Source organism: Hemitrygon akajei, chromosome 9, assembly GCF_048418815.1.
Source record: "Hemitrygon akajei chromosome 9, sHemAka1.3, whole genome shotgun sequence".
NCBI classification, from domain to species: Eukaryota; Metazoa; Chordata; class Chondrichthyes; order Myliobatiformes; family Dasyatidae; genus Hemitrygon; species Hemitrygon akajei.
The window spans coordinates 93879277-93902799 of NC_133132.1; the positions used below are offsets into that span (position 1 = coordinate 93879277).

General features: G+C 41.8%; 1 long non-coding RNA gene across 1 annotated transcript; it reads right to left on the minus strand.

Moving 5' to 3' along the window:
• Positions 1-266: 266 nt before the first annotated feature.
• Positions 267-21978, minus strand: LOC140732808 (uncharacterized). Its single transcript, XR_012100147.1, has 3 exons — positions 21885-21978; positions 20284-20442; positions 267-2115 (listed from the first exon to the last, which is right to left on the minus strand). It is a non-coding gene; the product is annotated as an uncharacterized lncRNA (long non-coding RNA).
• Positions 21979-23523: the final 1545 nt, after the last annotated feature.

The following is a 23523-nucleotide window of genomic DNA, read 5'->3' on the forward strand; positions in this document are numbered from 1 at the left end:
TGTATATCATTCATTTACTTTTGCATATAACCCATAATGAATTATGTAAACAACAAAGGATGCTTAATAGAACAATATATTACAATATTACTTGAATATTACTGAAATATTAAATCACAACACTATTTGTTTTAAGGAATGTAATAGAACACCACTTAACTCATTTATTATGAATGTAAGAATGAAAAGGCATAGCATGGTTTACTGTTGTAAATATTTTTTTATTATGAATAAAGTTTTTTAATATAAAAAGTTTAATACCCATCTTGATCACAGGTTCAGTCTGGTTTAGAATCTGCTTTTAAACAACAGAAAACCTCTAACTCCATATACCCACTCTGTTACCATGACAGCCTGCTTCCACCCACTGTTACACCTTATAACATATAAAATAATTTAGTTGTCTGTGAAGCATTCTGAGACAGCACAGGGCAATAAAGGGAAATTCATTAATGCATCTCTTTTTGGTTTTAGACTTCCAGCAAGTATTTTGGGATTTTCTCTTTATATTTTAATGAAATTCTATATAAATACAATTGTTGTTTCTGGATGAGGAAATTTCCAGCTATTGTTTCCAGCTGCTATTTCAGTCTAATGAAAAGGAAACCTTATTTCTTACTGGAAATCATTCAAACATGAAAAGTGATGCAATTTCAAGATTTGAGAGGAAATGGACCAGGTGGGAGACAGGAAAATGCAATTGTATATTGGCTTGGGAAGATTAAATAATAGCTAAAGAAAGGGTGGTAGCCCTTAAGAATGCTTATCAATCAGATATTTAACTCAAAATGTTTGTATCATTTAGTTGCATGGGATGTTGGGAGCCATTTGTTGAGCCAGTAGTAAGGGAGTAACTTCCCAATGCATTTGACAGTGGCTTCTGTACCTGAGAAACTGAGATATAAAAGTCTTTGGAAGCGCATCCACACTAGAAGTATATGAACCCCTATAGTTATGTAAACATGTTGTAAACTGCACTCAAAATCCATTCCATCAAGGTCAGTAGCACTGAATTTTGGAACCAGAGTATTGTGAACTGATTTTCCCTTTAAAGCACTCTTAGTGTTCAATGTTCAAAGTAAATTTATTATCAAGGTAGATATATTTCACCATACACTACCCTAAACTTCATTTTCTTGTCACAATTCACAGCAGAATAAAGAAATACAATAGAATCAGTAAAAAAAAACTACACACAAAGACTGAGAAACAATGAATGTGTGAAAGAAGGCAAACTGTGGAAATACAAAAGAAAATTAAAAAAATAATAATATCGAGAACATTTGTACAGTCATTGAAAGTGAGTTTATAGATTGTGGAATCAGTTCAGTGCTGAGGTGAGTGAAGTTATCCACACTGTTTCAGAAGCCTGATGGTTGAGGGGCAATAACTGTTTCTGAACCTGGTGGTGTGGGTCCTGAACTTCCTTCCTGACTGGGAATGACTTTTTAGACAGTGGATATATTTTCTTTGTTTTATTCTCTATTGCTGCAGAAGATAATACTGCATAATACATCCCTTTAACTGATAAACTTTATCAATTACTAAGAAAATATGTTACTAATTTGACTGAAAATTTCAAGAGTATTCTTAGTAACTTTCACATAAGAGTAACTATAATAGACTCATATAGCCTCTTAAGCCTGTTCCAGTTTTTTAAAGGCTATTCTGTATTTTAATTCTTTCTATCCACTGTGACACAAGACCATAAGATATAGGAGCAGAATTAAGCCATCTGACTCATTGAGTCTGCTCCGGCATCTTTTACAAGTTATTTAATGATGTTCCATCAACCTCAGTTTTGAAGCTTTCAGTTTAATGAAAAGAAATTTCACCTGGTACTCTCCAACTTTCAATCAAAATGACCAAAGGTGGCTGTGCAGATTGCATGTTGTCTGGCTGTAGAGCAGTGATCATGACCTTTGTATCAAACCATGTAAACACTTGAGGAATCTGGTACAATCCAGTCCTGTAATGAACTGAAATAACCAGGTCTAGGTATTTTTTAAACTTTCCAAAAGTGTATGTCCCTTTGATTTACTGTTGCTTTATGCTTCGACCCCTTCAACAAAAGGTGCATCATTCTGGTAAGATGTTTGTTGTGGCATCGGTAATCTATAGAAGAGGTAAAAAAGCTTTATGCAAAAGCAGCACAAGATTCACAGAGACAACTGCTGCAGAATGTAATTTCATCTGAAAATACACTCTAGCCCTTCAACTTAGACTGCTGACTGTTCCTTGAATATCACCCCTTTTAAGTTTAAATGCAGGTTCGAGTTCAAGTTTATTGTAATTGAATCGTATACATGTACACCACCAAATGAAACATTTCTCCAGACTAAGGTGCTGTGGTGAACTACATATACCTGTCTGGACATGCCCCCCCCCCCCCCCCTGCTGACTGCTCCTGTGGCTCCTCCCAAGGACAATAAAGGTGATTGGAGCCTGAGCCCCGGCCTCAGTCTCCAGGATGCAGTGTGGTGGTCAATTGCTGCTTGTTCTTTCTTCCAGCCAATAAAAGCCTATATCTCGCCTCACGTCTCGGAGAGTTATTGATGGTGCATCAGGTGCACAACACAGAACATATAACTCACACATAACGCATAAAATATTTTCCAGAAGACTGACACTTAGCATTAGGTCTACAAAGGTTCTCAGCCATCCAGATTATTTTATACCAAGCAGTAGTATATCAAGGCAACTGGACTTGCTAGCCTCATGTCTCCATAACAGTTCATACCTCCATTCATGCAAAGATAAGACTAATGACCCTCTCATTATCTCTGCAGCTCTTAACGACCCTCATGTGATTGCTATACCTTTACACAACTCACAGAGTTTATAAGCTGGAAAACTACCCACCATGGATCAGAACTGAAGAAGCCCCTCAGATGAGTGGCTAAATGTCTTCTAGACAACACAGCAAGTTCAGTTGCCTTGATTTACTACTGCTGATATAAGGTGCATTTATGACACAAACTAAGAAGTCAACAGTACAATGTAACTAGCGATTTGTAAGTGATGAGACATGGGTTGTGGCAGGGAGTTCAGTAGTCTCATAGCTAAAGGAGGAAAGAAACTGTTTCCCTTCTTAACAGTCCTTGTCTAATGCCACAGTACCTCCTGCCTGGTGGTAGAGTGTCAAAGAGATTGTGAGATGGATGGGAGGGATCACTCACAATGCTAAGGGCTCTGTGTCAATACCCTTCAGGCAAGTTGGTTGATTAGTCTCAAAGATGAGTGGTAGATGGCAGTTTCTGCAGCTGCTGCCGCACAACAACAATCAAGCCAGGTCAGTTTAATCTCTGGTACCATCTGTGTGTAGTTGACAATACAGGATCACATGGGCGTCCTCTGGTTTAAGGACAAAGAGCATAGAATATTGAACACTACAGCACAGTACAGGCCCTTTGACCATGATGCTGTGATGATATTTTAACCTACTCTAAGATCATTTTAAAGCTTTCCTTCTACATATCCTTCCATTTTTCTATCATCCATGTTTCTATCTAAGAGTTTCTTAAATGCCCCTATTGTATCTGCCTCTACCATCATCCTTGACAGCACATTCCAAGCACCCACCAATCTGTGTACAAAATTTAGAGAGTACAGGGATTATTTGGGCTGACTAGGTGGGAACTCTGTAAAAGCATAGCTAGCAGAAACAGGAATAACCCACTGCATTTACTGCAAGATTGTTCAAAGTTCAAAGTCTAAGGTAAATTTATTATCAAATTACATGTTATCAAATTACCATTTGCAGTCCTGAGATTCATTTTCTTGTGTGCATAATTAGTAAATCCAAGAAACATAATAGAATCAATGAAAGGCTGCCCCAAACAGGATGGACAAACAGCCTGTGTGCAAAAGACAACAAACTGTGCAAATACAAAAAAAAAGACTTAATAATAAACAAACAAACAACATTGAGACTGGGCTGTGTCCAAGGATTCACCTGTGCATCTGAATGAATACACCACAGTTGTCACAGACTTTACAAAAACGGTCATAGACAAGCATGTGCCCACAAAATCATTCAGAGTCTTCCCCAGCCAGAAGCCCTGGATAAGCTCTGAGATCCACAACCTATTGAGAGCCAGCTCAAAGGCATTCAAATCTGGTCACCAAGGAAGTTACAAGTGGTCCAGGTATAATGGCCGGAAAGCCATCTCCCAGGCAAAGAGGTAATTCCGGACTAAATAAATCAATAAAGGATGCTCGACAGCTGTGGCAGGGCTTGAATGCTATTACCTCTTACAAAGTGAAGTCCAGTGACATAGGTGACAACAGGTCTTCACTTCCAATGAGCTTGATGCCTTCTATGCTCATTTTTACTGTCAAAGCGTGAAGGAATCATCATGATTTCCCTCAGCCTCTGAGGATCCTGTGATTTCAGTCTCTGACGCTGACCTGAGAGCATCTTTCAGGAGGGTGGACCAATGGAAAGAATCTGGCCTTGATGGGGTACCTGGCCGAGTATTAAAGACGTGCTGATCAACTGGCAAGAGTATTCACTGATATCTTCAGCCTCTCATTTCAGCGGTCTGAGGTACCCATCTGTTTTAAGCAGGCCTGGTGGTGGGGGTCCTTGACGATGGATGCTGCTTTCCTACAACAGCAGTGAGAAGGCGAAGAAAGCATGTGACAGATTCTATTTCACTGGCCTAGTACAGACTGAGGCACGGATAATTGAGAAAATTAAATGAACATGGAAGAAGTAAGTGTAAGAGTTAGCTTCCAACTCCAGGAGGGCTTCAGAAACATTTCTCTTGCATTGCAAAGACATGCATCTTGGTTAGTTATTTTGCCTCTGTATGTGGTCCCTAGTGTGTAGATGTGTGGATATTCAGTAGAATCTGAGGGGAATTAGTGTAGGATTAGTTTAAATGGATGCACAATCACTGCTGTGGATTCAATGAGTGAAAGGGACTGTTTCTGTTTTGTGTGGATCTCTGTCAATTGTGACAGGCAGTCTACAAGAAAAAAGTCCATGGAGCAAAGACTTCCAATCTTTCACAAAGCTGGGCTAGGAACCTATCATGTAAGTGGGCTTCTATGTGCATGCAGATCCAGAACCAGCCACAGGTAGTGACCAGTTTTACAGGGGAGACCGCTGTAACAGAGTAATGCAGAGACCATTTGAAACTTAGTACTATGCCAGTGAATATCTCCTTGCTTGGCATGGGTGAGTGCCACAAATTGAGTTGTGGTGCATTAAATTTTTGCAAAATATTAGATGAAAGTCTGAACAATTCCAAATGGCACTTTAACTCTTTGTGAGCTTGCAGCATGTGAGGTGCCCGTACGAGTTAAACACTGCAGGTTTGTTAAATATTTGCTAATAGCAGCTGGATTCTTTCTTGGCCTCAAAGCACCAGTAGAATGAGAACAAAAGACCAAAGAGTTTACTTTTCTCTGAGTGTCTCACAATACTTGTGGAACTCCAAAAAAAACCATGCTGAATTAGTGGCATGAGAGCAGAAGACCAAATAGCTTGTCTGTCTCTGTGTGTCCTGCTATGTTTGTGGATTGAGCCCCTATTTATTGAGGCACCTATCGCTCGGTTCACCAAGACCAAGGAATTGTGATCATCAACGCCTAGGATGGACCCAGTGTGATTTCACGAGTTGGAACTTGGAGCTCCCCCAACAACAATGACAATCAAGTCTCCGCTTGGCAGCAACAATCAAGTGGAGACTACAAATCATGAGCCCTGAAATCTTGGTGAAAATCTTTGTAACTTACTACGGAATATTTTGTGTGGTTTATTTAGACCATAAGACCATCTGACATAGGAGCAAAATTCGGCCATTTGGCCCATCAAGTCTGATCTGCCATTCAATCATGGCTGATCCTTTCTTCCGTTCCTCAGCTCCACTCCCCGGCCTTTACCCCTTTGATGCCATGGCTGATCAAAACCCTATCAACCTCTGCCTTAAAAGCACCCAATGGCCTAACCTCCACAATTGCCTGTGGTAACAAATTCCACAAATTCACCACCCTCAGGCTCAAGAATTTTTTTCACATCTCTGTGTTAAATGGACACTGCTCTATCCTGAGTCCATGCCCTCTTGTCCTGGAATCCCCCATGGGAAACACCCTTTCCACATCTACTCTGACTAGGCCTTTCAACATTCAAAAGGTTTCAATGAGATCCCCCTTCATCCTTTTAAATTCCAATGAGTGCAGACCCAGAGCTATCAAAAGTTCCTTGTATGATAACCCTTTCTTTCCCAGAATCATCCTCCTGAACCTCCTCTGAACCCTCTCCAATGCCAGCACATCTTTTCTAAGATGAGGAGCACAAAACTGTTCACAATTCTCAAGGCGAGGCCTCTCCAGTTCCTTATAAAGCCTCAGCATCACATCCCTGCTTTTGTATTCTAGACCTTTTGAAATGAATGTTAACATTGCATTTGCCTTCCTCACCACAGACTCAACCTGCAAGTTAACCTTTAGGGTGTTTTGCACAATGACACCCAGATCCCTTTGCATCTCATATTTTTAGATTTTCTCTACATTTAGAAAATAGTCCACACAAATATTTCTTCCACCAAAGTGCATGACCATGCATTTTCCAACATTATATTAATTTGCCACTTTCTTTCCCATTCTCTGAATCTAAGTCCTTCCGCAGCCTTCCTGTTCCCTCAACAGTATCCGCCTCTCCACCATTCTTCGTATCATCTGCAAACTTGGCAACAAAGCTATCCATTACATTATCTAAATTATTGATATACAGCATTAAAAGAAGCGATCCCAATACCGACCCCTGAGGAACACCAGTAGTGACCGGCAGCTAACCAGAAAAGGATCCTTTTATGCCCACTTGCTGCCTCCTACCAATCAGCCACTGCTCTAACCATGCCAGTAACTCTCCTGTCTTAACTTGGTAAGCAGTCTCATGTGTGGCACCTTGTCAAAAGGCCTTCTGAAAATCCAAATGCACAACGTCCACTGCATCCCTTTTAATCTACTTGTAATCTCCTCAAAGAATTCCAACAAATTCATTAGGCAAGATTTTCCTTGAAGGAAATCATACTGACTTTGTCCTATCTGGTCCTGTGTCACCAAGTACTCCATAACCTCATCCTTAACAATTGACTCCAACATCTTCCCAACCACTAAGGTCAGGCTAACCAGTCTATAATTTCCTTTTTGCTCCCTTCTTCCTTTCTTAGGATTGGAGTGACATTCGCAATTTTCCAGTCCTCTGGAACCATGTCAGAGTCCAATGATTCTTGAAAGATCATTACTATTGCCTCCATAATCTCTACCTCTACTTCTTCCAGATGATTGAGGTGCAGTCATCTGGTCCGGGTCACTTATGCATCTTTTTGAACACTTTCTCCCTTGTAAGAGTAACTGCACTCACTTCTCTTCCCTGACACCCTTCAACTTCTGGCACACTGCTATAATCTTCCACACTGAGGACTGATGCAAAATACTCATTTATTTCTTCTGTGATCTCCATTATTATTTCTCTGGCCTCATTTTGAAGTGGTCCTAAATCCCCTCTCATCTCCCTTTTAGTTTTTATATACTTGAAAAGTTTTATCTACCCATCTTGATATTGTTTGCTAGCTTGCTTTCATATTTCATCTTTTCCCTCCTAATGATTCTTCTAGTTGCTTTCTGTGCATTTTTAAAAGCTTCTTGATCCCCTTTCTTCTCACTATTGTTTGGTTTGTTGTATGCCCTCTCGTTTGCTTTTCTATTATCTTTGACTTCCCATGTCAGCCATGGTTGCACTATTTTGCCATTGAAGTATTTCTTTAGTTTTGGAATACATCTACCCTGCACCTTCCTCATTTTCCCCAGAAACTCAAGCCACTGCTGCTCGCTGTCATCCCTGCCAGCATCTCCTTCCAATTTACTTCGGCCACCTCCTCTCCATACCACTATAATTTCCTTTACTCCACTGAAATACTGCTACACCAGACTTTAATTTCTCCCTATCAAATTGCAAGTTGAACTCAATTATATCTAATCACCTCTAGATCATTACATAGCACCCAATCCAGTATATCTGATCCCCTAGTAGGCTCAACAACAAACTGCTCTATAAAGCCATCTCATGGACATTCAATAAACTCACTCTCTTGAGATCCATTTCCAACCTGATTTTCCCAATCTACCTGCATGTTAAACTCTCCCATGACTATCATAACATTGCCCTTTTGACACACCTTTTCTATTTCCCGTTGTATTCTGTAGTGCACATCCTAGCTACTGTTGGGAAGCCTGTATATTACTGCCATTAGGGTACTTTTGCCCTTGCAGTTTCTTAACTCAACCCATCTGGAATTATGGTATTGTAACCATTAGTGAGACTTGGTTGCAGGAGGGGTAGGACTGGCAGCTCAATATTCTGGGGTTCCGTTGTTTTAGATGTGACATAGCGGAAGGGAATAAAGGAGGCTGAGTGGTGTTACTAGTCAGGGAAAATGCCATGGCAGTTTTCCGTCAGGACATACTGTAGAACTCGACCAGGGAGGCATTATGGGTGGAACTGAGAAAAAAGAAAGATATGACCATGTTAATGGGGCTATATTACAGACCACCCAACAATTCTAAGGATTTAAAGGAGTAAATTTGTAAAGAGATCACAGACTGTTGCAAGAAACATCAGGTTGTTCTAGTTGGTGATTTTAACTTCCCATATATTGACTGGGAATCCCATACTGTAAAAGGACTAGATGGGATAGAGTTTGTCAAATGAGCTCAGGAAGGTTTCCTTCATCAACACATAGAAATTCCAATGAGAAAGCATGTGTTACTGGATCTGTTATTAGAGAATGAGAATGGGCAGCTGACAGAAGTTTGTGTAGGGAACACTTTGCATCCAGTGACCACAATGCCTTTAGTTTCAATGTAAATATGCAAAAAGATAGGTCTGGTCCATGTATTGAGATTCTAAATTGGAGAAAGGCCAATTTTGATGTTAGCAGAAATGATCTGGCAAGTGTGCAGTGGGACAAACTGTTTTCTGGCAAAGGTGTACCAGGAAAGTGGAAGCCCTTCAAAAACAAAATTTTGAGAGTACAAAAATTCTATGCGCCTGTCAGGATAAAAAATAAAGATTACAAGTGTAGGGAACCTTGGTTTTCAAGTGATATTGAGACCTTGGTTAAGAGAAAAAAGGGAAGTGCATAGCAGGTATAGGCAAGTAGGAACAAATGAGGTGCTTATGTAGTATAAGAAATGCAAGAGAGCACTGAATAAAGAAATCGGGGGGCTAAAAGAAAGTATGAGGTTGGTCTAGCAGACAAAATGATGGAGAACCCTAAGGGATTCTACAGATATGTTAAGAGCAAAAGGATTGTAGAGGAAAAAATTGGTCCTATAGAAGACCAGAATGGTAATCCATGTGTGGAACCAAAACTGATGGAGGAGATCTTATTAAATGAGATTTTTTGCATCTGTATTTACTCAGGAGACAGATGCAGAGTCTATAGAAGTGAGGCAAAGCAGCATTAACTTCATGGACCCTGTACAGATCACAGAGGAGGAGGTGTCTGCTACCATGAGCCGAATCAGGGTGGATAAATTCCCAGGGCCTGACAAGTGTTGCCTCCAACCCTGTGGGAGGCAACTGCAGAAATTGCCGGGGCCCTAGCAGAGATATTTTAAAAATCCTTAGCAACAGGAGAGGTACCAGAGGATTGGAGGATAGCCAATGTTGTTCCACTCTTTAAAAAAGGCTCTAACTATACACTAGGAAATTTTCAGCTGGTGAGTCTGACATTCCCTGTGGGAATGTTATTGGAAGGTATTCTAAGGGACTAGACATTTAAGTATTTGGACAGATGTGGATTGATTAAGGATAGTCAACAAAGCTTCATGCATGGTAGGTCATGTCTAATCTATCTATGCCGTCCTTTGACCATAACACTCTAGCGACTGTTGTGCTTGAAAATCTCAGGAGATCAGCAGTTTCTGACCACCCAGTCTGGCATTATCTATGATTCCATAGTCAAAGACATTTAGATCACATTTCTTCCCCGTTCTAATGTTTGATCTGAACAACAACTGAATCTCTTGACTTGGTTTGCATGCTTTTATGCATTGTGTTGCTGCCACATGATTGGCTAATTAGCTATTTGCATTAATAAACAGATGTTCAGGTGTACCTAATAAAGTGGCCACTGATTGTAGTATTTTTAACATAAATTCCTGTAAATGCTTGCAGGAAAATAAATCTCAAGGTAGTATACGGAGACCCATCTATCCATTGATAATAAATTTACTTTGACTTCTTTGACTTTGCTTGATAATACCTACATATAAGTTCATTGAGGCTAATCTCCAAGTCATTGTTAATCACAAACAGATGAGTCTCACATCCAAAAGACAAAGTATCTCTGCCAACCTGCCCCATTGCACAACAATGATTCCCAAAGATAAAGAAGCAACACACAAAAGGCTGGAGGATCTCGGCTGGTCATGCAGGATCTATGGGGGGAAATGGACAGCTGGCATTTCAGATTGAGAACCTTAATCCAAACAGCACGTGCAGTCTCTTGAGTCCCTTACAATGAAGGATCTCGAGGAGACCCTGGAAAGCAGATGACATCTCAGCAGCCAACTCTCAACAAAAGGAAAGTTAACCCTGGCTCTTATAGGATTTGTACGATACTCAGGAAGGGTCTTGCTCCTTTTGATTACACCATGATCTGAAGTCCATCAATTGGTCATGTTGCAACTGGTCAAGGTTTTCTATAACATTGCGTAATTTCTCCCCCTCCCCTTCTGCCTTTATCCACTCCCCATTCTGTTACCCCTCTTACCCCCTCTCTTCTCTTCTCTTCACCTGTCCATCACTTCCCGCTGGTGACCCCCTTCTTCCTTATCTCTCATAGTCCACTGTCCTCTCTTAATACATTTCTTCTTCAACCCTTTATCTCTTCCACCTATCACCTTCCAGCTTCCCACTTCATATCCACCTTCCCACTCACCCACCCTTCCTCTAACCTGGTCTCATCTATCATGTCAACTATACTCATTCCCCACCATTTCTTCCTTTTTTCCAGCTCTGATGAAGGAACTCGGCCCTTTCTCCATCATGTTTATCCAGTTATGCCTTTAATAAATTTATGCATTTAACCCCAACTAATGAAGCCCCTCACTCAGACTGCTGCTATTCATGTGGGTAACTTAGAGATTTCTATTACACTGTGGCACAGCATTGTCACAACCCTCCCCACCAATGAAGACAGCTCCAAGAGGTGGTGCCTCAAGAAGGTGGCATTCATCATTAAGGATCCCCACCATCCAGGACATGTCCTCTTTCAATTACTACCATCAGGGAGCCTGAAGTCCCACATCCAATGATTGCAGATCATCAGATTTCTGAACAGTCCATCAGCTCATGAACACCACCTCATTAGCCCTTTATTTGCACTGTTTATTTTGTAACTTAGAGTAATTTTATGTCTTTATACAGAATTGCTGCCACAGACTAATAACTTTCACATTATATAAGACAGCGATATTAAAACCGATTCTGATGAAGAGAATTCACTACTGTCTTGGGCTTGTTATGTAATTTGGAATAATAGTTTATATGAGTCAGGAATATTTTGTTCCAAAACCCAATTTTAGTTTGTAAAACACTGGTTGAGCACATGATAGCACTCGAGTAACAACTAAACATGTTTGAGGAGAGATGTGTGAAAAGTTCCCATAACAACAGTAAAATGCACATTACAGCAGTTTATTATCGTTGAGCTCATTTGCCAGGCAAACCTTTGCTGCTTTAACATCAACTGGTGCGTGTTGCATATAAAACCCATGAGAAGAATGTTATTGCTTTATAGAATATTAGTTATATAGCAGAGAAAGAAGCCCTTTGGCCCAACATGCCCACGTCAAGCAAATTGCCTACCTCAGCTGGTCCCATTTGCTTATGCTTGGCCCATAAAGCGGGGGTTCCCAACCTGAGGTCCACGGACCCCTTGCTCAATGGTATTGGTCCATGGCATGAAAAAGGTTGGGAACCCCTGATCTAAAGCTTTTCTCTCTGTACTGGTATGCACACACCTGATCAGTCCTTGTTTTTCCAAATGTCTCCAGTTACTATCTCACTACTGATGTTAGTCTCACTAGTCTCTAGCCCCCTGACATATCCTTGCAACCCATCACACAACAGTAATCACCATCCAGTCTCCTTGTACTTCACCCTTGGCTAACAATGATACAAATATCTCTGCCAGAGACCCACCAGTTTCTTTTCTGCCTTCCACAATCTATGGTAATGCTCCACGGATTTATCAACCTTTAAACACTTTAAGATGCCCAGCACCTCTTCCTTTGAAGTCATGAATATGTTTCAAGAGAGCACACATGAAATGCTGGAGGAACTCAGCAGGTCAGGCAGCATCTGTGGAAATGAATAAACAGACAATATTTTGGGCCGACACCCTTAATCAAGACTGAAGAGGAAGACAACAGAATAAAAAGGTGGAAGAGGTGAAGGAGGACTAAGTAGTGATAGGTGAAGCCGGGTGGGTTAGAAAGGTAACCTCCTGGAGGAGAAGGAATCTGATAGGAGAGAAGAGTGGACCATGGGAGAAAGGGAAGAAGGAGAGGCACTGGGTGAGGTGATAGACAGGTGAGAAGGCCAAAGTGGGGAATAGAAGACGAGGGAAGGGGGAGGGAAAGAACTTTTTTCCAGAAGTTGGCTAAATTGATATTCATGCCATCAATTGGAGGCTACCTAGCTGGAACTTTCTACAGGGAAACAACTGAGAACATCCTGACTGGCTGCGTCACTGCATAGTATGGGAACTGTACTTCTCTTATTCGTAGGATTCTGCAGAGAATGGTGCGGACAGCCCAGTGCGTCTGTAGTTGTGAACTTCCCATGATTCAGGACATTTACAAAGACAGGTGTGTAAAAAGGGCCCGTAGGATCATTGGGGACCTGAGTCATCCCAACCACAATCTATTCCAGCTGCTACCATCCAGGAAATGGTACCGCAGCATAAAAGCCAGGACCAACAGGCTTCGGGACAGCTTCTTCCACCAGGCCAACAGACTGATTAACTCACTCTATTAATTATAAATAACTATGATTGCACATTACACATTTAGACAGAGACGTAACGTAATGATATTTACTCCTCATGTATGTGAAGGACGTAAGAAATAAAGTCCATTCTATTCAATTCTATTCTATTCTACTTACATCAAGAGCAAGATGATGACTAGGGTGAGGACAGGACCACTTAATGATAAAGGGGGAGACATTTGCTTGGATGAGGAGGATATAGGTGAGGTCTGCCTTTATCTCAGTATTTACCAAGGTGAAGACGTGGAGGAAAGGGAGATCAGCTCTGAGCATATTGATATGCATTGCAAAATAAAGGAAGAGCTGATGTTGGGTTTCTTAAAGATCATTACGGTGGATAAATCCCCAGGGCCTGATGGGATATACCCCAAGTTATTGATAGAGGCAAGAGTAGGGGTTGCTGGGGCCTTAAACAATATCTTTGTTTCCTCCCTAGCTACAGTTGAGGTCCCAGAGGACTGGCAAGTAGCTAGTGTTGTTCCATTATTCAAGAAGGGAACCAGGGATAATCTCGGAAACAGTAGACCAGTGAGTCTCACATTAGTGGTAGGGAAAGAACTCTTAGAGATAGGATTTATAAGCATTTGGAACACCATGGCCTAATTAGGGAGAGCCAGCACGGCTTTGTGTGAAGCAAGTCATGTCTTATTAACTTGATTGGGTTTTTTGACAAGGTGACGAGGATGATTGATGAAGGTAGAACTGTGGATGTTGTCTACATGGATTTTAGTAGGTGTTTGACAAGTTCGCTCATGGGAGACTCATGAAGATGCATAGGATCAATGGTGAACTGGCTTGCACATTGAAGACAGAGGGTAGCTCTTGGTGGGACTTATTCCAGCTGAAGGTCTGTGATTCCACAGGATCTGTACTGGGACCTCTGCTGTCTGTGATGTATATAAATGACCTGGATGATAATGTAGATGGGTGAGTTAGTAAATTTGCAGATTATACAAATATTGGTGGTATTGTGGATCGAGTAGAAGACTGACAATGAATACAACAAGATATAGATCAGTTACAAACACGGGCATAGAAATGGCAGATAGAGATTAACATGGTCAAATGTGAAGTCTTGCACCTTGGTAGGTCAAATGTAAAAAGCCAGTAAACAGTTAAGAGCAAGATCCTTAACTGTGTTGATGAGCAGAGAGATCTTAGAGTCCAAGTTCAGAGCTCCCTGTAAGTGGCTACACAGTGGTTAAGTGGGTATAAGTCATGCTTGTCTTTATTAGTCAAGGCATTGAGTACAAAAGTCAGGAAGTTCTGTTGCAGTTTTGTAGAACTTTAGTTAGGACACATTTGGTGTATTGCATACAATTCTGGTCACCCTGTTATAGGAAGGATGTTGAGGCTTTGAAGAGGTGCAAGAGAAGTTTAAAAGGATGATGCCTGGATTAGAGAGCATGTACTATAGTGAGAGGCTGGACACATTTGGGTTGTTTTCTCTGGGGCAGCGAAGGCTGAGGGGAGATCTGGCAGAACTTCATGAGATTATGAGAGGTATAGATAGAGTAGACAGGCAGTATCTGTTTTACCAGGGTTGAAATGTCTAATACCAGATGGCATGCATTTAAGGTGAGAGGGGGTAAGTTGAAAGGAGATGTAAGGGCTAAGTTTTTTACATAGAGTGTAGTGGGTTCCTGGAATATGCTGCCCATGGTAGACGCGGACACATTAAGGACTTCTAAGAGTCATTTAGAAAGGCACATTAATGTGAGGAAAATGGAAGTGTCATGGTCCAGACCATTAATTCCCCATTTTCTCCTAATTCTCTTTGATTGTGCCATGGTTCCGACCGTTAATTCTGCATTTTCTCCTAATTTCTTTTCATGACGGCACACCTGGTTTCATCAAGACCTGCAGCATAAGAACCCACGGCTTTGCACCCACTAGTTGCCAGATCGTTGGTTTTGCTAGAGTGGTAATTTACGTTTCCCGGTCGCTTAGGATTGTGTGTTCTAAGTTTTGCTTCAGTACCGAGATTTACCTGTGCAACTCAGTCTCTCCAAGTCAAGATAAGTTTTTAAAATTCAACTCCAGTTCTGAGGTTTACCTGTGAAACTCTGTCTCTTCGTGTCAAGATTTGGATTCCAAGTTTACTCCAGTTCTGAGGTTTACCTGTGTAACTCCATCTCTCCGTGCTAAGAAAAGTTTCGTCTGTTGCTTCCCTTTCTACGCTCCATGTCAAGATCAGTTCTGTCTGCCTCCTGCTTTCCTGCACTCCCTCCTGTTTGACGTTCAACGCTCACGCCCATGTCTGCATCCTGACTCAATCTCTTTGCCTGTGTCCTGCGTTTGGGTTCACTCCGTTCTTTACAACAGGAAGGATATGGAGATTGTGTAGGCAGAAAATATTAGTTTGGCTTGCTATTTGATTACCAGTTTAATTGGTACGGTATAGCACCATGGGCCAAAGGGTCTGTTCCAGTGTGGTACTGGTCTATGTTCCATGGTAAATAAGCTGAAAAATGAATTTCAAACAAGAGGAAATCTGCAGATGTTAGAAATCAAAGTGACATATACAAAATGCTGGAGGAACTCAGCAGGCCAGGCAGCATCCATGGAAAAGATTATAGTTGAGGTCTTGGTCCAAAACGTTGACTGTACTGCTAAGTTTCTCCAGCACATTGTGTGTGTTGCTGAGAAATTAATTTAGTAACTTGCCCACCTCCTTTGGCTCCACACATACTTTGGTGACCACATTAATTGTTAAGAGGATCAATTCTGTCCCTAGTTACCTGAGTATATTTAGAGAATCTATTAGGATCACACACTTAAGATGCTGGAGGATCTCCAAAAGTCAGGTAGCATCTATGGAAATGAATGAACAGTCAAAGTTTCAGACCACAAAATTATTAGACTATTAAGCTCTTAGAAGAAACATTACACTATTAGAGAAACTATTTAACTATTAGACATAATAAGTCTTTAGGATTCTCCTTTCCTTTATCTACCAAAGCTATCTCATGTTCTCTTTTTGGCCTCCTGATTTCTCTGAAGTATTCCTACGTCCCATATACTCTGAGCTGCCTACTCTTAATATGTGTCTCTTTTTATTCCCTGACGAGAGCCTCAATATCCTTTATCATCCAATGTTCACTGCTCCTACCACCCTAGTCCTTCACTCTTACAGGGACATGCTGACCCTGAACTCTCCATATCTTACACTTCAAAGCCTTCTAGCGCCTGGCATTCCTTTACCTGCAAACACGTCCTAGTCAATCTTTGCAGGTTTCTGCTGAATGCTTTGCCCCAGCGTAGCACTTTAATTTGTGGCCCAGGTCTACCATTAGTAATAAAACTTAAATCATTTTGGTTACTAGTCCTAAAATGCTCCCCTACCGAGACTTCAGTCACTTGCCCTGTCATAATTTAAAAAGAGGTTGAGTGATATCACCTCTCTATTTGTCTATGTACTCTCAGTCGCCACTTTTTTAGGTATACCTGCTCATTAATGCAAATGGCTAATCAGCCAAAACATGTGGTAGAATTCAATGCATAAAAGCATGCAGACGTGGTCATGCATGGACATGGTCAGAGCAACATCAGAATGGGGCAGAAATGTGATCTAAGTGACTTTGACTGAGGAGTGATAGTTGCTGCCAGACGGAGTGTCTCAGAAGTTGCTGATCTCCTGGGATTCTCATGTACAACAGTCTTCAGAGTTCACAGAGAATGGTGTGAAAAACAAAATGGTGAGTGGCGTTTCTGTGGGCAAAAATGCCTTCTTAATGCCAGAGGTCAGAGGAGAATGGCCAGACTAGTTCAAGATGACAGTAAGGCTACAGCAATTCAAATAACCATGTGTTACATCAGTGGTGTGAAGAAGACGATCTCTGAATGCACAACACATCAAACCTTGAAGTGGATGGGCGACAGCAGCAGAAGACCACAAACATACACTCAGTGGCCATTTTATTCGCTACTGGACATTCCTAATAAAGTAGCCACTGAGTGTATTTATTACATGGGAAAACTTTACCTCAACGCAGTTAACAAATTCAGCCTTGTCCAAGCTCTTTGCACTATGACTTCTGAAGTCAATATTAGGGAAGCTAAAATCACTTATTATTACAAACCTATTACTCGTACAGCAATCTGCAGTCTCACTACATACTTGCTCCTTCGATTCCCACTGACTTTTGAGGGGCTTATAGTACAATCCCATCAAAGTGATCACCTCTTTTTAAAATTCTCACTGGCCCTTTAACCCCACTGGCCGATCTTCCACGAATATTCTCAGTACCGCTTATGAATAAATAGTGTTACATAAATATCATGAAAAGAACACAAACAAATGGAAAATGAGTCTTAGCAATGGAATCGACTTTGAAAATGATATAGCAAAATGATTTGCTATTACTCAAAGACTGGGATTTTAACATTAGCTTTACTAATATAGACTGAAGAGTGGTTATAAAAAGCTACATGTTTATGTCACTCTACTCTCGGGCACTTCATAAACATGGTTTGCAGGAAGACAGCCACTGTAATATAGTGCAGGTGGCATGAACTACTTAAGTTTTAATTTAGGTTTACGAAGTATTTTAAACCCTTGATTAAATTACAGTCTTGTGCTACAATTTGAGGTATCTGTTACTCAATACTTTATTCTATATTTAATCATCAGCTTGCACTTCACTGCTGACTATGTTATACTCCCCAGGCTAAGTCTGAGCAGGTTCAGTCTGTGCAATGTCCCCTGTAAGTTTTATTGGAATCCTTGTACATCAGGATTTTGATCTGTGGAGAAAAATTCTATTGATGGACATCCTGGTGTTAGTCAAAATCGGCAAAGAGAATGGTTCCTGAAGTCCCTGTTCTAATCTCGGGACATCCCTGACTGGTTTGGGGGCCATGGTAGCATAGTGGTTAGAGCGACGCTCTTACATCACAGGGCATCAGAGTTCAGAGTTCAATTCTGGCACCTTCCTGTAAGGAGTTTTTACACCCTCCCTGTGAATACATTGTTATCCTCTGGGTACTCCAGTTTCCTTCCACATTCCAAAAACGTACCAGTTAATTGGTTCGTTGGTCATTGTAAATTGTCCAGTGATTGGGCTTTTTGGGTTGCTGGGTGGTACAGATTCTTTGGATGGAAGGGCCTGTTCTATGCTGTATCTCTAAATAATAATTAATTTATAAACTAATAAACTTGCCCATGTTGGCGCGTGGCCTAGTGGGCAAGGCATCAGACTAGTAACCTGAAGGTCACTGGTTTGAGCCTCAGCTGAGGCAGCATGTTTGTGTCCTTGACAACACATTGCTCTGCGATGTCACCGGTGCCAAGCTGCATAGGTTCTAGTGCCCTTCCCTTGGACAACATCGGTGGCGTGGAGAGGGGAAGGCCTGCAGCTTGGGCAACTGCCTGTCTCCCATACAACCCTGCCCAGGCCTGCGCCCTGGAAACTCCAAGCGCAGATCCATGGTCTCTCGAGACCGATGGATGCCACCAATAAGCTAATAAATAATTAAGTTCCTTCTATCACTACTGGATGGCTGGAAGTGTTGCAGTCTATTAATGCTCAGCAAGATCCCACAAATGGCCACAAAATAAATGGGGAGATAATATTTTTCAATTATGCTAGTTGAGAAAGAGACAATGGCTAGACAACGAGATAACCTTTGTCTAGAGATCCTAACCCCACATGCCCCTCCGCCTTCAGATAACGTGAGTTTACACATCTGTCTCAGAGAGCAGATTGAGACACAGTTTAGTGTCTCTTCCAAATGGTGGGCTCTGAAATGGTACGGCACTCTCTCAGTAGGTGATGTGAACGCTGTTATAGACTTCGTGCTCTGGCTGCTGGGTGTGGATGTGATCTTTCTGGCTCTGAGGCAAGCCTACCGTTCAGCAAACAATGGCGGATACCAGGAATCCTAAATTAGTCAGGACTTGCACCCAGTGGAACTAATCCTGTGTATAGGTTTGCTTTCTGAATTGCTGGTGCTGTTTAGTAACTTTGCTGATGAAATGTTGGAACTTGTTTATTTTATGACCATACATTTGAGAGAGTATGAACATTCTGAGGCCATTCTTCCTTTTTAATCATGGTATTACATGGAACTTGGAGCACTGACACAGTTTGTACTGCCCATGCCCATACAGTTCAAAACTGTTAATAAATTTGCAGACAACATGAAGGTTGATGGTGTTGTAGATCATGTAGAAGGTTGTCTTGGGTTACAATGGGACATTAATAAGATGCAAAGCTGGGATGAGAAGGAGCTAATGTAGCTTAATCTGGAAAAGTGTGAAGTGATTCACTTTGGAAGCTCTAAATTATAAGGTTAATGGTAGGATTGTTAGTAGTGTGGACGTACAGAAGGATTTTGGGGTCTATGTCCATAGATTCATTGAAATTTCCGCACAAGCTGATAGGGTGGTTAAGAAGGAAGATGACATGTTGGCTTTCATTAGTTGTGGGATTGAGTTCAAGAGCCGCAAGGTAATGTTGCAGCTCTATAAGAGTCTGGTTAAACCAACTTGGAGTATTATGTGCAGTTGTGGTTGACTCCTTGTAAGATGGATGTAGGAGCTTTAGAAAGGTGCAGGAAAGAGTTTCCAGAATGCTGCCTGGATTAGAGAGCATGTATTATGAGGACAGGTGAGTAAGCTAGGACTTTTCCCTTTGGGGCATAGGAGGTGACTTGATAGGGTTTATAAGATGACAAAAATGGCATTGATAGAGTGGGCAGCCAGAGACTTTTGTTTACCAGGGTGGAAATGGCTAAAGTGAGAGAACATAATTTTATGGTGATTGGAGGAAAGTAAAGAGAGGTGTCAGATAAAAGATTTTTATGTAAATGGAGGGCTATGCAGGAGGAAATGGTTAGGTTGATCTTAGAGTAACTTAAAAGATCAGTACAACATTGTGGGCTGAAGGGCATATACTGTACTGCTTTGTACTGCTCACTGTTCTTTTATCTTTTTTTCTTAATCCCAATCAATCTGTCTCCATTGGGTACCTCAGCTGCTGGGCTACTTTCTCAGCACTGTGTGTAAGGCAATTTCTCTACAAATCCTTATTGGACGTGCTATTGATCATCTCACATTCTCCCTTAGTAACCAACAAAATTGTCCTGTTCAACCTGGTTATAAATTTAAATGCTTCTATCGTCAGAAAAAGATTAAGAGAACATCATTGAATGACACAACAATACATCTGTCTGTTTCTGTGCTCTAGTATCCCAGCTTTAGTCCTGACCTCAGCTGACATCCAGCAGGATTTTCCACCTTTTCCTTGTCGCTGTGTTGGTTTCCCCAGGCTGCTTCAGTTTCCATGCAAAGATGTATGGGTTAGCAGTTTAACTGGGTGTTGTAATTTGCCCCTATTCGGTGGGTAAGCAGTAGAATCTGAGGGTAACTAATGGGAAAACCAGAAGTATAAGAAAAATGGGATTAGTATAAATGTAGCTTTGATGGCCAGCGTAGGCTGGACAGGTTATCTACCTGGTAACCAGAGCTACTCCCTAAACTGCTGTAATATTTTCCCTGACTAGCAATGCCACCCCCCACCCTTCATCCCTCTGCCTCTATCACGTCTGAAACATTGGAACCCTGGAACATTGAGCTGCCAGTCCTGCCCCTCCTGTAGCCAAGTTTCACTAATGGCTATGATTTCATAATTCCATGTGTCAATCCAGGCCCTCAGCTCATCTGCCTTTCCCAAAATACTCCTCGCATTGAAATATACACACCTCAGAAGATTATTACCACCACACACAACCTTACTATTTGTGACTTTGCATGAACTACTAACATCATTTATTTTCACCCCTGTTCCACTATCTACTCTGGCACTCTGGTTCCCATCCCCCTGTAAATCCAGTTTAAACCCTCCCCAATAACACTAGCAAACTTCCCTGCAAGGATATTGGTCCCCTTGTAGTTCAGGTATAACCCATCTCTCTTGTACAGGTCCCACCTGCCCCAGAAGAGGTCCCAATGATCTAGAAATCTGAAACCCTGCCCCCTACACCAGTTCCTCAGCCACGTGTTCATCTGCCAGAGCATCCTACTTTTACCCTCACTGGCACGTGGCACAGGCAGCAATCCGGAGATTACTACCCTCGAAGTCCTGTTTTTCAACTTCCTACCAAGCTCTCTGAACTCACTCTTCAGGACCTCCTGACTCTTTCTACCTATGTCATTGGTACCAATGTGTACCACGACATCTGGCTGATCACCCTCCCACCTCAGAATACTGTGCACATGATCAGAGACATCCCTGACCCTGGCACCTGGGAGGCAACAAACCATCCGGGAGTCCCTGTCATGACCACAGAATCTCCTGTTTGTACCCCTGACTATGGAGTCCCCTATCACTACCGCTCTCCTCTTCTTCCTCCCTCCCTTCTGCACTGCAGAACCAGACTCGGTGCCAGAGACCCGGCTGCCGCAACTTGTCCCGGGTAAGCCGTCCCCCCCAACAGTATCCAAATTGGTATACCTGTTTTGGAGGGGAATAGCCACAGGGGAACCCTGCACTACCTGCCCTTTCCTCTTCCCTCGCCTGACAGTAACCCAATTACCTGTGCCCTGTTTCTTAGGTGTAACTACCTCCCGGAAGCTACCATCTATAAGCTGCTCAGACTCCCAAATGATCTGGAGGTCATTCAGCTCCTGCTCCAGTTCTCTAACGCAGTCAGTAAGGAGCTGCAGCTGGATGCACTTCCTGCAGGTATCGTTGTCGGGGACACCAGAGGTCTCCCTGACTTCCCACATCCTGTAAGAGGAGCATTCCAACATCCTGCCTGGCATATTCTCTAGTCTGAACAAAAAAAAAGAAGAAAAACAGAAACTTACCAGAACCTACCCTCACCTCTGCCTGTTTCTCACCGAAGCCTGACTGAGCCAAAGTTCACTAGTCATGATCTAACTAGTGACTTATAAAGGTTCATCAATCCTTCGTTGCTTCAGTTCTTTGCTCATCTATTTATAACACTTCCAATCCTATTTGATACTTGCAACTAAACTTGCCATCTTTAAGGATTTGTTCACAAACACAGCAAGGACTCTCTGCACTTCAGATTATATTGCCTTGCCATGTTTCTCCCTTTGAAATATAACACCTAACACTTCTTAAACTTCATCTGCCGTGAGCCTGCCCACTGCATTGACCTGTCCGTATACCTAAGAGGTCTCGCACAATCCTGTTTGCAGCACTTCCAACATTGAAATAGTGCCCTTTAAGCCCAAGTTTAAGGCATTGATATACAATAAAACAGCAACTCCAAGGAACCCTTGCATATCTTCATTCAGGATAGAAAGCATTTGCTCTCCTCTTCTCTCCAAGCCAATCTTACATCCCTGATGCCACTGGCCCTTATATTCCATCAGTTTTAGTTTTGTTGTTCAACCTATTGAATGGCACTTTATCAAATGCTTTGTAAAAGATTAATAACATGCAACACACACAAAATGCTAGAGGAACTCAGCAAGCCAGGCAGCATCTATGGAGAAAGTACAGTTGAGACCCTTTGGGCTGAGATCCTTTTGCCTGGGCATTCTCTCTTGTTTGAGGTTAATATCATGTCATTACATCGCTTTCATAGATCACAATAATATTTGATCAAAAACTCAAAATGAGAGTCGAGTTTATTATCACTGACATACTGTATGCCATGAAATGTGTTGTTTTGCAGCAGCAGTACAGTGCAAGACATTAAAAACTATGAGTTACAAATTAAATAAACAGTGCCAGAGATAAATAACAATGTAAAGATCATGGGCGCATGGACCATTCAGAAATCTGGAGGCAGAGAGGAAGTGTGCTTTCCACAGTACATCTGTAGAAATTTGCAAGAGTCTTTGGTGACATACCAGATCTCCTCAAACTCCTAAGAAAGTCCACAGTGAGGTATACTGAGAGATCAAAAGTGAAGGTTTCTTGGGGCACAGCACAAGTCAGACCATGGGGGTCTTAGCTAGAGAAAAGTTTGAAGATCAGAAATAATGGCAATGTTTTCTGGATAGTCTGTTTCACCCTCAGGGTAGGGTCAGGGATTCCACTGAGCAAACAGTAAATATTTTTTGTTACAATGATGCAGGAGTTGACAGATGCTGGAATCTGGAGCAACTATTTTCTGGATAAACTTAGCAGGTCAGGTAGTATCTGCAGGGGGAAATGAATGGTCAACATTTTGGGTCAAGGCCTTCATTTGGACTGCAAGACAGGGAAAATAGCCAGTATAAAATGGTGGAGGGAAGGGATGGAGAAGAGCTGGCAGGTGATAGGCGGATCCAGGTGAGTGGGGGAGGGTTGATAGGCAGCTGAGGGAGAGGGGAGATTTTGGTGAAGATCCATTTTCACACCAATTATATAGGTAGAAAGAGAGGTGAGTTCTTGTAGACTATCCTTAAGGAATTAGGGAAAAAACCTAGTGTTTGAGTTTAGTCTTAAATGCACAGATTATACTTCCCTTACCGATGTAGAAGGTGCCAT